At 35.9% G+C, this 16,741-nt stretch overlaps 1 pseudogene; it reads left to right on the forward strand.

Annotated features, from left to right (window-relative positions):
* Positions 1–1,283: 1,283 nt before the first annotated feature.
* Positions 1,284–4,707, forward strand: LOC138142749 (zinc finger protein ZFP2-like; annotated as a pseudogene).
* Positions 4,708–16,741: the final 12,034 nt, after the last annotated feature.

The raw sequence follows: 16,741 nt of genomic DNA on the forward strand, positions 1-16,741 counted from the left end.
TATATATATATATATAATTGCTTTTTATAATTAAATAAAAATACCAGGAGGAAATAGTTGGGAGTATACATGCTGAGACAAACCTCAGAATTATGTGAACACAATTATAAAACTCATTTCATACAGAAAAATACAGACCCAGCAACTGAAGAATTATCAATTGCTCATGGGTAGGCTGAGTCAATATAATAAAAATGACAATACTACTTAATTAATTTGCTCATTCAGTACCATAATAATCAAACTCCCCAATTTTTTATATAAAGCTAGAAAAAAATGACAAAATTCAAGTGGAAGAACAAAAGGTAAATAATATCAAGGGAATCAATGAAAAAAATATGAAGGAAAGTAGCTTAGTAATACTATATTTCAAAAGGTATTACAAAGCAATAATAATCAACATAATCTGGTCTTAAGGAGAAGTTAGGTGGTAAAGAGGATAGAATACCAGTCTGGTAGTCAGGAGGACCTTATTTCAAATCCAACCTCAGACATTTGACCGTTTTTAGCTGAGTAAGACACTTAAGAAACTTGATTGCCTGGCAAAACAAACATGCAAAGAGTCTAGTAATGGTTAAGAAATACAGTGGTAGATCAGTAGAATAGATTAGTACATGATAAAAATAGTGAATAACCATATTAATCTAGTGCTTTATAATCCCAAAGATCCAAACTTTTTCAGACAAGAATTCTCTTGTCCTAAAGTTGAAAAAATTGCTGGGAAAACTCAAAAGCAGTTTGGCAGAAACTAGGTATAAACCAATATCTCACACATTATACCAAAATAAACTCAAAAAGGGTATGTGATTTAAAGATAAATGCTAATATCTTAAGCAAATATAGGGAAAAAATACCTGCCAGATCAATGGATAAGGGTGGAATTTATCACCAAATGAGGGAGAGAGAGACAGAGAGAGAGACACAGAGAGAGAGACAGAGAGAGAGACAGAGACAGAGACAGAGACAGAGAGAGAGCGAGAGAGAGAGCGAGAGAGAGAGAGAGAGAGAGAGAGAGAGAGAGAGAGAGAAAGAGAGAGAGAGAGAGAGAGAGAGCATTGCAAGATATAAAATAAGGAATGTTGATTATATTAAATTAAAATTTTTCTGTACAAACAAAAACAATGCAGTCAAAATTAAAAGGAAATTAGGAAGTGGAGCCAAGATAGTGCAATGGAAGCAGTAAATTTTCTAAGCTCTTCCTTGAGTCCTGTCACTAAACTTTAAAAAGTGAATTTGAACAGATTTTAGAGTGACAGAATCCACTGTCATGGAGAGGATAGAGAATGGCAGCATCCAGCCCAGGAAAATGCACATGTGGATCTGGGCAGGGAGAGTACCACGTGGGCTATAGAGTAGACTACAACAGAGTGACAAGGAGGCCCAGCAAGCAGACTCATCCAACCCAAGGACAATTCTCAGCTGTCTCACCAGCATCTCACCACAGGATGGAGGATCTATTGGAGTTGGGTAAGAGAAAGTCCAGGGCCTGCAGCAGAGACAGCAGCTTAACCTGGGACTATCAGCCTACAGCCTGGAAGTTTAAAAATCACCTACCTGATTTTCCAGAAGTCAAAATGGTAAAGTAAACTCTAGCTGCCCCAATTCCCCCTCCCTGACCCAGAAAACCCAGAGATAAATGTCCCACCCAGAGTAAAATCCTGAAAAATTGGAAATAGCCTCAGGCTTAGGAATCACTGTGAAAGGGTGTAACTGAAGCAGTTAGGAGTCTGAAGTGAAGGGCAGGAAGAGTCCCAACAAGCTCCACCTCAGCTGACCAGCAAGAGCTCCCAAAGCCCAGGACAGTGGAACCAGTGCTACTGACACAAGACCAGGTGGACCTTAGCACCACCAGGGGAATCTGCAGACACCAGTGCTGCAAGCCACCAGTTGCTGAGCCATTCTGAGCTGTAGCCCAGGGGCATAGAGGCAGAAATCTGAAGCAGCCAGACTACCCCACCCCCACAGGTTACTCTGTGAGCCTCAGGGTAACTCAGCTGAAACACTGAGAATCCTGGTCTTGGATTCAGTCTAGACACTCAGAGGTTACAGCACACAAAGTCAACAACCAGGCATTAGCTCCCAGCCTGAGAAATTGGCAAATAGGAAATCACAATGGGAAAGAAGGAAGCTGAGAAGGAGAAGGGAAAGGCAAGAAATTCGATCCAAGCTTATTATAGTGAGCAAGAACAACCAAATACAGAGGACAGCATGGACTCTATACTCATACCTGAGACCACAGAAGGAAATATGAACTGGTCTGAAATCCAAAAACATTCTTGGAGGAACTCAAGAAAGATTTTAAAAGCCAAATTGGAGAGGTAGAAGAAAAATTTTAATCTACAGTGACCAAATTGGGGAAAAAAAAAGCCTACTGAAGAAAACACATCTTAAAAAGTAAAATTTGTGAACTGGGACTAGAGTTTCAAAATCTAACTGGACAAAATACCTCCCTAAAAAAAGGCCTTCAAAACTAACCAAAGAAAATAATTCACTAAAAATTAGAATCAGTCAAATCAAAGCTAAGAACTCTACGATGAACCAAGAGTCAATCAAGTAAAACATGAAGATTGAAAAATTAGAAGAAAGTGTAAAATATCTCAGTGGAAAAAGAACTGACCTGGAGAGCAGATCCAGGAGAGATAACCTAAGAAATATTGGTCTACCAGAAAGCCATGATGAAAAAAGCAGTCTGGACAACATCCTCCAAAAGATTGCAAAGAAAACTGTCCTGAAGTCCTCAAATCAGAAGGTAAAATAGTTATCAAAAGAATTCACCTTACTCCTCCTGAAAGAAATCCCAGATTGAAAACTCCAAGAAATATAGTAGCCAAATTCTAGAATTATAAGATTAAGGAGAAAATACTGCAAGCAGCAAAAAAGAAACAATTCAAATATCATGGAACTACAGTAAGGATTACAAAGGACTTAGCAGCTTCTACATTAAAAGATCAGAGGGACTGTAATTTGATATTTGGTAAGGCAAAAGAGCTAGGACTGCAACCAAGGATCAACTACCTGTCAAAACTAAGCATAATCTTTCAGGCAAGGAGATGATCATTTAACGAAATAAGGGATTTCCAGTCTTTCCTGATTGAAAAATCCAGAGCTCAATGGAAAATTTGATCTCCAATTCCAAGGCTCAAAAAAGACATAAAAAGATGGTGAGACTAGGCCAGAAACCAAAGAGTCTACTCTATACCTCAAAATTTCCTGTGATTTCAGTTTGAAAGAAATTGGGAGGAGTGGCATCAAGATAAAGAACAAACAAGGTAATGGGAGTGTCTTCCTAGACTATTAAAGATTGTCTTCAGGCAAAGTCCAGTGAAGTGACAGACAATAAATGAAATAATTTTGGTCAAATATTCAAGCATCAAGAGAAAACTAGTTTTATATGGCAGAAAGTTCTCAAACAAAAGAGTCACAGTGAATGTGAGACATTTGAAAATGGCTTCAAGCCATATTCAAATCTAATTCAGTGCAAGAAAATCACCGCAGTGACAGGATATTATAAGTATAACGAATTTGAATAACACTTTAATAACCAGTTAGGGATTATTCAGTGACATGGGAAACATACTGGAGTCAAAGCTCTTTAGTGTAATGTATCAGAGATAGCCTTCAGTTTGATACCAGGACATACAAGACAACAGAAAATTCCTACTAGAGAAATGCCCAATAAATATAATGAATGTGGGGAACCCTTTGGCCAAAACACAAACCTTATTTACAGTCATAACATTCATATTGGAGAAAAGCCCTATCAATGTCATGATTGTGGTAAAGACTTCAATCAGAGGTCACACCTTCTTGTACATAACAGAATTCACACTGGAGACAAACCTCACAAATGCAATCATTGTGGAAAGCCTTTCATAACAAGGTCCACTATTATTGTGCATCAGAGAATTCATAGTGAAGAAATGCCTTATAAAGGCAACGAATGAGTGAAGACCTTTAGCCACAGTAGAGCTCTTCTTAGACATCAGAAAAATCATACTGGAGAGAAGTCCCATCAATGTAATGAATGTGGGAACACCTACAATCAGAAGTCTCACCTTTCCATACACCAGAGAATTCACACTGGAAAGAAATCTCATGGGTGTCATGAATGGGGTAAAGCTTTAGTGAACAATCATCTCTTATATGCCATCAGAGAAGTCATACTGGAGATAAACCTTATAAATGCCATCAATGTGGATAAGTTATCAGAACAAGCTCTTTCCTTGCTGTACATCAGAGAATGAATAGTGATGAAATGCCTTATAAATGTAATGAGTGTGAGAAGACATTTAGCTTCAGTAATGACCTTCTTAGACATCTGAATGATATACTGGAGAGAAGCCCTATCAGACCTTTACCCAGAGCTCAGCTCTCATTAAACATCAGAAAATTCATACAGGAGAGAAACCTCATGAGTGTCAGGAATGTGGCAAGGTTTTCAGAGGACACTCATCCCTTATCTGTCATAAGAGAATTCATATTGGAGAGAGATTTTATGAATGTCATCTCTGTGGAAAAGATTTCAGAACAAGATCTAACCTTGCCATCTATCAGAGAATTCACACTGGAGAGAAGCCATATAAATTTGACGAATGTGGAAAGGCCTTTAGCTAGATTTCCAACCTTGCTGTACATCAGAAAAGTCATTATGCTGTGAAATCTCATGAATCTAATTCATGTGTATATACCTTTTACTATGGAACATAGATGTGATTATATATCAGAAAATTCACCTTGAAGATACAGTCACAAAAATATTCAATGATCTTTTCTCTAAATACCTTGGTTATTAATTCTTACTATCTAAAACAATTCTGACATTCATATAATATGGTTTCTTTAGCCTTTCCCCAATTAATTAGCTCCCTTTTTGTTCAAAATTGTTTGCCACAAAAAAAATTTCTGCTTTGAATAAGTTGGTATATGTCAGACTTTCTCTACCCTGCTACCCCCATTATTGACTTCTGTGAGGGATGAGCCTGGTAGTAGAGTCATTGGACCAAAGGCTACAGACAAGTTTGTATGCTTCACTTGGGAAATTTCAAATTAATTTTTAAAATGGTTGGATCATTTACTTTTCCATAAAAATTGTATTTGTGTGTCCATTTTCATTCAGCCACTCCAATAGTGAGGGGCAGCTAGGTGGTGTAATGGATAGAGCACTGGGTTCAGAATTAGGAAGACTCATCTTCATAAGGTCAAATTTGGTCTCAGACACTTTCTAGCTGTGTGACTCTGAGCAAGTCACTTTAACCCTATTTGCCTCAGTTCCTCGTCTGTAAAATGAGCTGTAGAAGAAAATAACAAAACAATCCAATATCTTTGCCAAGAAAATCCCAACATGGGATTATGGAGAGGCAGATACAACTAAAGCAGCATTTGCAATATTGATGATTTACTTTTGGGGGGTCATTTTTGGCTATTTTCAAAGTTTGAGATAAAATCTCAGATCTATTTTGATATTCATTTCTCTTGCTATTTGAAGAATATTTGCATGCTGTTATTTGTAGTTTGAAATTCTTTTGCAAACTGTTTCTTTCCTTTGATAACTCATCTTTTGGGCAATGGCTCTTGGTGTTATGTCTTGGTGTCATTTCTCTTAGTTGTCAGTATTTTATTGGTGATATTGGTTACAAATATTTTCTCCACTCTATAGTCTTTCTTCCTCATGTCTTCACTGGTTATATGTATGCAGACCTGTTAAATCTTATGCAGTTAAAATTATTACTAAAAAAATCATTTTTATCCCTTGTTTGCTTAAGAATACTTCCTCAAGTCAGAATAGTAACTAACCTTTTTCTCTTCTGAGTTTTTATGCTATATCTTTTGTAGTCTGATCAGTTCAGGTGATTTAAGGTATAAGGTGAGACTAAATTGCTTTCCAATGTTCTCTGCTGTGATTGTAAAGAAAAGGGGGGGGGGGAGAGGTTCTTTTGTTAATGTATAATCTTCAGTTTATCAAATACTAGATTCCAGTTTTCCTCCTACATCTTGCTTGACTGATCTAATGAATTTTGTATGAACTTATATAGAGCAAAATAAACAGAATTATGAGAACAATATTCACAATGATTTCAATGATATATAAAGTGGGGGTGTATCAAATCAACCTCCTTATCTCAATAAGATAGAAAGGTGGAACACATGCATATACTCTCAGATAAAATGACCTTGGTGTAGAAATACATGAAACTCAATGGGAAAAAGCAGATATGGGGAAAGGAAATTTAATAGAAAGGATATTATGGGGAAGGCATAATAGACAAAAGCAAACTTAATTTTGGAGGATGGATCTTGAAGGGAGTATTAACAAGAACAATAGAAAAGTAAAGAACTGAAATTAAGATGGTGTCTATCAATTGACAATATGCAAATTTGTAGTATATAAATTATTGTAATTTTTTGTCACAAGACATTATGGAAAATATTGCTCCATAAAAACTTGAGAAAACTCATATGAACTGATGAAGAGAAAAGTGAGTGTAATTTTATACAAAGGCAACATCATAAAGAAAAAAAAACTTTGAAACACTTCAGAATTCTAGGAACCTAATGACCAATTACAATTCCAAAGTACAAGTGACAAAGTATGCTATCCATCTCCTGACAGAGAAGTCAAGACTCAAGATACATAATGAGAAATGTGGACTTGACCAGTGGAGGAGGGATGTGTTTTCCTTGACTATACATTTATTGCAGGGATTTTGTTTTATCTTCCAATGGGAGAAAGAGGAAATAAATGTGTATTTATTGTAAAAATAAAATTAGAAATAAAGCGTTTATCTGGAGAAAAACAAAAAAAAAAGTAAAAGGAAATCATTGGGGTGGCTAGGTGGCTCCGTGAATAGAGCACCTGGAGTCAGGAGGAATCTGAGTTCAAATCCAGCCTTAGATATTTAACACTTATTAGCCATGTGACCATGGGCAAGTCACTGAACCCCAATTGCCCAACCTTCCCCCCTCCAAAAAAAGGAAAAAAAATCATCCAACTGGGAAATTTTGGAGCAAATTTGTCGGACAAAGGCCTCATTTATCAAATATATAGAGAACTGAGGCAAATTAATGAGGATACAATCATTTATCTATAGATAAATAAAATAGGGATATGAATAGGTATTTTTCAGAAGAAGAAATTAGTTATCTTTAGTTAACAGGGGAAAATGTCTTATATCATTGCATTGCTCAGAAGAGCTAATTCAAGCAAAGTTGGTCTTTCCTCAATGTAGTTGTTACAGTATACAGTGTTCTCCTGGCTCTGCTCAATTCACTCAGTATCAGTTCATGAAAGTATTTCCTGGTTTTTCTGAAGTCCATTTGCTCTTCATTTCTTATGGAATAATAGTATTCCCTCAATATCCAATTGTTGGCCTCCACAAAAAGTGCTCCTATAAATATTTTATACATGTGGGTCCTTTTTCTATGTTTATGCTCTCTTTGGGATATAGACCTTGGTACTATTGCTGGGTCAAAGGTGAGGCACATTTTTATTGTCCTTTGGACATAGTCCTAAATTGCTCTTCATAATGGTTGGATCAGTTCATAACTCCACCAATAATGCATTAGTGTGCCAATTTTCCCACATCTTCTATACATTTTTGTCATTTTAGCCAATCTGAAAGTCTTGATGTGGTACTTCAGAGATATTTTAATTTGCATTTCTCTAATCAATAGTGATTTATAACATTTTGTCTTATGACTATAGATACCTTTAAATTCTTCACTTGAAAACTGTCTATTCATGTCTTTTCACTATCAATTGAGGAAAGACTTGTATTCTTACACTATTTTTTATTATGGAAATGACTGGTTCATACTGCCAATTAAGTGGGGGAAAATACACCATTTTGTAGTCTGTTAAAGAGGACCAAATGTCCTAGAAGCAATTAAAGATACAAGTCTAAAGCTTAATAGAGATGCTAGGATTGCAGACAATGATTAAAGATTTCTTCTCTCCAGAAGTGCAGTTGAAATTTTGGCAATGACAGACTGCCAATATAGAGAATATAAGAGGCAGAGAGAACAAGATTAAAGACAGAGTCTTGGGGAATAGCCCTTTTTCAAGAAAATAATAAGAAGGATGGGTACAGGAGTTGAGAAAAGAACCAGGAAAGTATGGTATCACTGAAGGCAAGAAAGGAGAGAGTTGATGAAATGAAGTCTCCTATTTCTCCCTTCATTCATTCATTCTTGCCAAAACATCCAGTGTTGTGTTCTCCTCTTATTTGTGGATTTCTTTCTTTTTAAAACATATTTCCATCTTATTCATGTTGTAAACAAGAATTAGAACCCAAGTGAAATCCATGAAGAAGAAGAAGAAGAAGAGTAGAAGAAGAAGGAGGAGGAAGAGGAGGAGGAAGAAGAGAAGGAGGAGGAAGAGGAGGAGGAGGAGGAAGAAGAGAAGGAGAAGGAGAAGAAGAGGGAGAAGAAGAGGGAGAAGGAAGGTGAGGGGGAGGAGAAGGAGAGAAAGAGAGAGTAGTATGCTTGATTTTCATTCAGACTGCACAGGTTTTTTTCCCTCTGGATTTGGATAGCAGTTTCCATCATGAGTCTTTGGAATTTGTGTTATATCTTTGAATTACTGAGAAGAGCTAAGCCTATCAAAGTCTGTCAGCACACAATATTGCTGTTACTGTGTACAATGTTATCTTGTTTCTCCTGACTTCACTCACTATCATTCATGTAAGTCTTTGCAGTCTTTTCTGAACTCCATCTGTTCATCATTTCTTATGGATCAATAGCATTCCATTCCATTCATATATCACAACTTATTCAGCCATTTCTTAATTGGTGACTATTAAGACACCTTTCCTTGCATTTCTTTTTTTATTAATTCCCTTGATAGGATCTTTTGTTCTTCCAGATAGATTTGGTTGTGATTTTTTCCAGCTCTATAAAATATATTCGGTAGTTTGATTGGTTTGGCACTGAATTAGTAAATCAACTTAGGTAGAATTGTCATTTTTATTATATTAGCTCAGTTTACCCATGAGCAACTGGTATTTTTCCAATTATTTAGTTGGGTGAAAATTTTATTTGTGTGAAAAGTGTTTTGTAATTATGTTCATATGATTTCTGGGTTTGTCTTGGCAAGTATTTGTCTCCCAAATATTTTAAATAGTATTTCCCTTTCTATCTCTTGTTGCTGAGCTTTGTTAGTAATATATCGAAATGCCAATGATTTATGTGGGTTTATTTTATATCCTGCAACTTTACTAAAGTTGTTATTTATTTCAAGTAGCTTTTTAGTTGATACTCTAGGAATCTCAAGCTATACCATCATATCATCTGGAAAGGTGATAGCTTTGTTTCCAACATACTTATCCAATTCCTTCAATTTATTTTTCTTCCTGTAACTCCTTTAACATTTTCTCTAAGAATCTGGATCCTGTACCACTTGGTACATATGTGTTTAGTATCGATATTACTTCATTTTGTCTATGTTACCTTTAAGCAGAACATGGTTTCCCTTCCTCATCTCTTTTAATTATGTCTATTTTTTCCCTTTTGCTTTGTGTGAGATCAGGATTGCTACCTTTGATTGCTTTTACCTCAACTGAAGCATAATATATTCTGCGCCAGTCTTTTACCTTTACTCTGTGTGTATCTCTGCTTCAAATGTGTTTCTTGTAAAGAAATCTTTTTTATAAATTAGTTTAGTTTTACTTTTCGATAATTATTTCCACAAGGTTTTGATTTCCACATTTCTCCCCATGTCTCCCCTCCCTGACCCCAAGACAATGCATATTCTGATTACCATACCAAATCTGCCTTCTTTTCTATCAACCCGTCCCATTTTTTCTTATTCCTTTCCCTTCTATTTTCCTGTAGGGTAAAATAGATTTCTCTACCCCATTGCCACCCAGTGTGAATGTGACACAGATCCAAACACAGGCAAAGCAAGAGAATCCTGCCTCAGGGCCAGCAAAGAGATCCCTGCAATCCTCCTCTGAATAGCCATTTGACTCCCCTGCTGGCTGTGGACTGAGAGCTACAGAAACAGCCCTGCAACTGCAGGTGCCACCACCAGGCTGAGACTGGGGCTGAGCCATAGTAGTCTCTTACACAGATCCAAAAAATCTTTCCACAGACCTAAATTTTCTTTGGTGCTTTTGTGTTGTGAAGTCTGGAAACCATAACAGCTACCAATGATTCAATCCTCTGATGCCTGCTCCAGGTTTTCTGGAGCCTGGTGTGTACTGTTCTGTTTTATGCTGGACTGCACTCCTCTCTAAGACTGGTGTAATAGACCTTTCCTGACATTTCAAGTTGCCTTGTACTAAAAATGTCTTTTGGTCTGTCATTTTGTGGGTTTTGCTGCTCTAGAATTTGATTAGAGTCATATTTATAGATATTTGGAGGAGTTTGGTGGTGATCTCAAGAATCTCTACATTTTCTCCTCCATCGTGGCACAAACGTGCTTCTTGAAAATAGCATATTGTAGGATTATGATTTTTGATCCATTCTGCTATCTGCTTCCCTTTTATGGGAAAGTTCATCCTATTCTCACATTCACAATTATGATTATTAACTGTCTCTTTCTCTTCATCTTTTCCCCCCACTTATGCTTTTCACTCTTCTTTTCCCCTTTCCATCCTCACAAGTGTTTTACGTTTGATCACTGTCTCCCTCAATCTGCCCTCCATTCTATCAGCCCCCTTCACTTTTCTTTCCCCTTTCCCTTGCCACTTTGTCCCTCCATTTTTTCTTCCCTTCTATCTACTTCTTCCCTTTTCTTTCTCCATTCCCCTCCTACTTCCTATAGTGTAAGATAGATGTCTATTCCAATTGAGTGTGTATGTTATTACCTCTTTTAGACAAATCTGATGAAACTAAGGTTGAAACAATGCTCATCTCCCTTCCTTCTTTTTTTATCTACTGTAATAGAACTTTGTGCCTCTTCATGTTCTATACTTAACCCTTTTATGCTTATTCCTGTTCTCTTCTCCCAGTGAAATCCTTCCCCCCTTAATTGATTATTTTTCACCACATATCAGACAACTTATGCCTACATCTTCTGTCTATGTACATCCCTTCTAAATGCTGTGATAAAGATATAGAACTCAAGAGTTATAAATATCATCTTGTGTAGGGATGTAAACAGTTTAACCTTATTGAATATCTTTTATTCTTTCCTGTTTGTGTTTTTATGTGTCTCTTGAGTATTATACATGAAGATCAAATTTTTTATTCAGTTCTGTATTTACATAAATTATGAATGATTGAAAGCCCCCTATTTAATTTTCATTGAATGTTCATCATTTCCCCTGTAATACTCAAAGTTTTTGGTAACTGCTTCTTGTTTATAATCCATGCTTCTTTGCCTTGCAGAATATCATATTCCAGGCCCTCTAATCCTTTAATGTAGAAACTCCTAAATATTTCTTTCTTGTTGCTTGCAATTTGCTACTTGCTACTTGACCTTACAATTCTGGAACTTGGCTACAAGATTCCTTGGATTTTTCATTTTGGGATCTCTTTCAGGAGGATCTCAGTGAATTCTAGGGTATACAACCACTGTTTCTAGGACCTCAGGGCAGTTTTCCTTGATAATTTCTTATAAGATGCTATCCAGGATCTTTTTTTTTTTTTATCACGTCCATTAGGTTTTCCAATAATTCTTAATTACCTGTCCTAGATATATTTTCCAGGTCAGTTGTTTTTCCGATAAGGATTTTATATTTTTTTCTATTTTTTCATTCTTTTGATTTTATTTGACTGATCCTTGATGTCTTATAGAGTTATCAGCTTCCACTTCCCTGATTCCAATTTTTAAGAAATTAAATTCTTCAGTTACCCTTTGTACCTCCTTTTCCATTTGGCCAATTTTACTTTATAAATAGTTTTCTTTTATCAATTTCTGTTCTTCCTTTTCCAAGCTATTGATTGTCTTGCATTCCTTTAATTTCTTTTCCTATTTTTTCTTCTACCTATCTTACTTGACTTTTAAAATTCTTCTTGAGCTCTTCCAAGAAAACTTTTTGGTCTTGAGACCAATTCTGGGGTTCCCTTTTGTGGTTCCAGATGTAGGTATAGTGGCAGGGTTATCCTCTTCTGGGTTTGTATCTTGATCTCAGTGGTAAATGTTCATTTTTGCTTCTTGTTCATTTTGTTTGCCTATTTCCTGGCTTTTAAAGTTGAGTTGTCCTGTTAGAGCACAGGTGACACTGGCACAAGCTTCTTGTGTTGGGGGTCAGAAACCTGGTCACTCACTTTGTAACTTGGGGCCTCAGATGCTGGTCCCTGATAATTATAGGAGTTTGGTAGCTTACCTCATGCTGAAGTGGGGTCCTAGTTGTCGTATCTGGTATGGGATAAGAGCAGGTGAGTTTTTTCCTGCATTTCCCTGGGCTACGCTGAAGCAGCATGACTGCTAGAAAAATGCCTGCCTGCCTGGGGCTATGCTGGTGCACATGGTGGTTCTCCAAACAGGGGTTTTCTGCTAACCTTTGCTGTGCTAAGGCACATGAGGAGGTACTGGTGTTGCCATTTGCCTCCTCTACCTCTCTGTGACTTAGGATTTCCTGCTGATTTGCAGAGATAGAAACTTCTGTTGGCTTGCTGAGATGCTTCCTCTCGTGGGTTGCATTCCCTTTTTTACCTATGTGATATGGACCTCTTTTGCTGTTCACTAAGTCTCCCAGACCAAAGGCCTGCTAAACTATGGTATTTGTCTGTCTCCATTGTTCCAGAATCTGTTCTGGAATGCTATTTTATGGGTGTTCAGGGTTGAGAATGGAAAAAAGTAAAGCAATCCACTGGTTACTCATCCATTTTCGCCCCAATAGGTCTCCATAACTTTTTTCTTCTTTCACAGTGTTCCATTCTTCTTTAGCTATCCTTGCTTGTGTACCCCATAGATGGTACCTGGTGAATAATGACTGGGAGTAACTGAACACTTTATCATTTGTGTTGCTTTCCGAGATGATATTTTCTGGGCTAGGTTGGAAACAAGATAAATGGTCAGGGAAGCCTTGCTCTTCCCAAATTCATTGGCTCAGGATGCTGGGTTATCTCTTGTATAGATGCTTACTTTTTTCACATACTTAACTGTGATATGTTCAACTGCCAAAATATTTATTAAATTACTTGATACATAAGTCATTATGCCAAGTACCATGAGGGGCAATGTATGAAAACTGCAGTGATTTTTTTAAATGTTCATACAATTTATTGTCTTTTCCTAAAGTTGTAGGCTCCCATAAATTTCCATTGTTGCTATTCAGACAAGAGAAGACAAGAAATGAGTCAAGTGTCATATATAGATATAATTCATAATGAATAATGGATCAATATCTGCTCACCAATGGGGTTTTATACACAGTGTTAATAACAATAGCTAAGTGTTTTTTTTAAGCAAGAATCAAAGTAGTAAAGAACAACCTTGAATTGAAGTTTTTTCTAAAGACTTGAGATATGAGTTGAAATGAAGATTAATTCTAAAGCAAAGACCATTATATAATTAAAAAAATGAAATATTTTAATTTTAAGGTAGTACCTAGTAGAAGTCACTAAAGATACAACATATTGAAGAAATGTTCATTTGTACAAAGCAGAGAGTACTGTAAAATGAAAAAAATTGGAGAGTAACTATCAGCATAAAAGCAAAGGGACTGAAGGAGGGTACCTTCAGTAAATTTTAATAATTTCAAAACTGTATAATGAGAGGGTTGCCATAAATGAGCTCTGAGGTCATATTCAGCTCTAAAATTATAAGATATATTATTTTATTTCAAAATTTTATTAACCATTCTGGTATTTATTTATATTTCTTTCATTCTTTGCATTGAAAACATTACTAACCAGAAACATTTTTAAATACTAAATATGATCTTGTCAGTACTGATCATTCTTAGAAAAAAAATGCAAGGAATAAAACAACTGCTTTAGTTGTGGTCTCTCTCTCTCTCTCTCTCTCTCTCTCTCTTTCTTTCTCTCCCTCTCCCCCCCTCTCTCTCCCTCTTTCCCTCCCTCCCTCTCTCTCTTCTTCTCTCTCTGTTACCCCCACCAAATATATGTATTTCTTGTTTATTAAAATCAGAACCTGTTATTTCAAACAACTGACTTGGCAACAGTGCAGACAGGATAATTTAAGAATCACTGGACTCTGAAATGCACAATTTTATGGAAACAAGGCAATAGTCACTACTTTCAAGGAGCTCACAATCTAGTGAAGAGACAGTAAGCAAACATTAACCATCTCCAGAATAAAGATTTAAATACTTCCTAAAGTGGTTCCTTCCACTGTTCTGTTACTTTGATTTTTAAGAAATCCTTCTTTAGATAATTTCAAAACAATAAACGTAGTATATTTTCAAAATTTTATTTGTTAGTTATTAAAATTTATTTTAGCAAATTATGATGAAGAATGTTTGGCTTTGGGGAACTTTAAAAGTTTCTTTGGTTTATGGTTCTATACATGACCCTCCGTAATGTTCTCTTGATTCTGATTTTAATATCCAGGAAATTTTGAAGTCCATAGCAGATATTACAGTTGTGTTATTTCCTGAATTTTTAAAATTCATTAAATTTCAGGCAGAAAAACAAGATATTGTTTTATTGAAAAATACTGTCTTTTCTATTTGCATAAAATCTCTCATATATACAACATTCTTAACACTCACACAACCACAATACCAGTTCAGTCCCCTATTGTCTCTCACTTGAATAAATACAATAGCCCTCTAATTGATTGCTTCTGCTTGTTTTTCTTTATGATATTGTTGTCTTCATACAAATTGTTTGCTTGGTTCTGCTCATTTTACTGACTGTCAGTTTATATAGGTATTTGTTTCCTTTATTACTTTGCCTTTTTAATGGCATAATAATAATCCTTTATATTGATGTATCATAATCTATATAACCACTTCCCAGTAGAAGAACCTTGGTTTCCAATATTTGGCTAGAACAAAAAAAAAGGTACCATATTTTTTGGGGGGGTAAAAATAAGTTCTTTTTTATTCATTTGGTCTCTTGGGGGTATAAGTCTAGTCGTGTTATAACTGGATCAAAGAATATATGTATTTCAATAAATTTCTGGACATAGTTTCATTTTTTTTTTCAGAATGACCAGACCAATTGACATCTTCACAAATAGTGTGATAATTTCCCTGTTTTCCCCAAGGAACTTCAATGTCTGTTATTTTCCTATTTTGTCATCTTTGCCAGTCTGATTGTTGTGAGGTAGAAGCTCAAAGTTTTTATTATTTTACATTTCTCTAAATATGTGTGATAGCGATGCTTTAGTATTTTTTCATGCCATTGTTGATATGAGAGAATATTTGAGAAGACAATATTTTTATGAAATATTTCCTTTAAAATTTTGAAAATGAATAACCACCATGAAATATCATCTTACATTCTAATATCACCAGACAGTGGTTAAATTGCATATTTGCTTACAGTTACAACAAAACAATATTTGTGCCCAATAGCAGTTTGCTTTTGATCTCTAATATTTGTATATGACCTAATATGTGTTATCTGAATTTAATAAGCATTAGAGAAAGGTGGTGAAGTAGATAGAGCACTGGGTCTGAAATCAGGAAGACTAATCTTCCTGAGTTCAAATCTGGCCTCAGACACTTACTAGATAGACCCTTGGCAAGTCACTTCATTTTGTCTGACTCAGTTTCATCATCAGTAAAATGAAATGGAAAAGAAAATGGCAAACCACTTCAGCATCTTTGCCAAGAGAACCCCTAAATGGGGCTATGGATTCTGAAATGGCTAAATAACAACAAATTAGTATTGCTGCATATATTGTATGAAGAAAATATAAGTTCATTCAGTAATAAATTCTAAAAAAGGCAAAGGCATACTAATTGCCTTAAAAGTCAGAACTAAGTTAAGTTCACTGTAATTATTGATCCATTATGTTGTTCAAATGAATTTGAAAATTTCTGACAGTAGAGGGCACTTGTGTATTTTCCCATGTTAATATATCAGATTTAAAATGAGCACAAAGAGCCAGGTCCTGCCTAGCAATATTATATGTTGAGAAATAGATTTCCTTTCATTTGATCATAATACTAATAGATGAGGTCATTTTGTATCCCATTTAACTCTTGCTTGTGATATTAATATATTGAAGTGGAAAAAAATCTAGGATGTGGAGACAAGGTCTATGTTCTAATTCTTGCTCTGCCATTTTACCAGCTATGTGATGTCATCAAAGTGTAAAACAACTGAGCTTTAACTATACTTTTTTTGAATTTAATTTAATTTTTATATTTTTACATCATTCTTTTCCACAAGATTTGAGTTACATATTTTCTCCCCATTTTCCCCTACCCACCACCACAAATCATATCCCCTCCCCCAATCTTCTTTCTCCTATATTTTCCCCCATCCACCTCCAACTTTCCAGTAGGGCAGGGTGGATCTCTATGCCCCAGTGCCTGTATACCTTATATCCCAGTTACATGTAAAATAATGATGATGATGATGATGATGATATATTTAAACATTTTATTTTAAACCTTTGAATTCCAGATTCCTTCCCTACCTCCCTTGTCACCCATAATTACTGGGAAGACAACAATTCAACATAGGCTGTACATGTGTAGCCATGCAAAACATTGCTAAAGTGGATATATTGTGATAGACTGACTATATTTTCCTCCATCCCATCCCACCCCCCCACTTTCTCTATTCTCTACTTTGATCCTGTCCCTTTTCAAAAGTGGATGCTTCCCACTTCCTTCCCCCCCAGCCTGCCCTCCCTTCCATCATCCCCCCTCTC

The sequence above is a fragment of the Petaurus breviceps genome, unplaced genomic scaffold, assembly GCF_028583685.1.
Source record: "Petaurus breviceps papuanus isolate PSGF00001 unplaced genomic scaffold, PetGlider_PUasm1.0 90602, whole genome shotgun sequence".
NCBI lineage: Eukaryota > Metazoa > Chordata > Mammalia > Diprotodontia > Petauridae > Petaurus > Petaurus breviceps.